This window comes from Nestor notabilis, unplaced genomic scaffold, assembly GCF_000696875.1.
Source record: "Nestor notabilis isolate BGI_N333 unplaced genomic scaffold, ASM69687v1 scaffold12220, whole genome shotgun sequence".
NCBI lineage: Eukaryota > Metazoa > Chordata > Aves > Psittaciformes > Psittacidae > Nestor > Nestor notabilis.
Genome location: NW_009911606.1, coordinates 2,372 through 3,520, shown reverse-complemented (window position 1 = coordinate 3,520; position 1,149 = coordinate 2,372).

The window sequence follows — 1,149 nt, the reverse complement described above, 5'->3', positions numbered from 1 at the left end:
CCGTGGGGCCCATTGGGTCACCAAGCCCACAGGCTGGTCCCTCACGGGACTCATTGGGTCACCATGCCCAGATGCTGGTCCCTCACGGGACCCATTGGGTCACCATGCTCAGACCCCTGGGTCCCCCCATGGGTCCCAGCCACCAGGTACCCTGCATGGGCGCCCCATTCCCACCACCAGAACCCATGACCACAGGGGCCCCTCTGTGGTCTCCAGCTCCTCCCCGGCGGCAGGAGCAGGAAGAACCCAGCATCCGGGTTCCCACTGGCCCCCGCGGCACCCTGGGGCGCAGGCGCAGCACCAGCAGCTTCCGCAGGTCCCACACAGGCCCCACCATCGCTGCTGCCTGCACTGGGGGGGTCCAGGCACCAACGGACCCTCCCGGATACCCATCAGCACAAGGTCTTCTCCAGGCAGTGGGAAGGAGCCCAACGGTCTTGGCCGTGCTGAGGAGTCCCATCACCACCAGTTCTTGGTGGTTCTTGGAGGGGAAGGACCCCCTTTGCTGTAGAAGCCTCCTGAAGACTCATCTCCATCACTAGAAGTCATCCCACTTAGAGGCTCATCTGCGCTGGGTCCTGGCTGGACGTGTTCCCACCAAGGCCTCACCTCTGTCAGAACCAGGATCTCATCTCCATCAGCTCCTCCACAGACGTGGTCCACCAGGATCCCATCTCCATCAGCTCCTCCCTAGGAACAGTCCCACCAGCTGATTGCTCTGCAGGACCTCATCTGCTGCTGCTCCTCCTTGAAGTGGTCCCACCAGGACCCATCCCCATTGGCACCACCAGAAACCATCAGGACCACCTCCACTGACTCGCTCCAGAAGTGGTTGCACTGCAGGACCCATCTCCATTGACTCTTCTCCAGACGTGGCCCCACCAGGACCCATCTCCATTTATACCACCCCAACCAGGACCCATCTCCTTTGGCACTGCCCCAACCAGGACCTATCTCCATTGACACAATCCCACCAGGACCCATCTCCCTTGATACCGCTCCAACCAGGACCCATCTCCATTGACACCACCTCAACCAGGACTCATCTCCATTGACACCACCTCAACCAGGACCCATCTCCATTGACACTCCCCCAACTAGGACCCATCTCCATTGACACCGCTCCAACCAGGACCCATCTCCATTGAC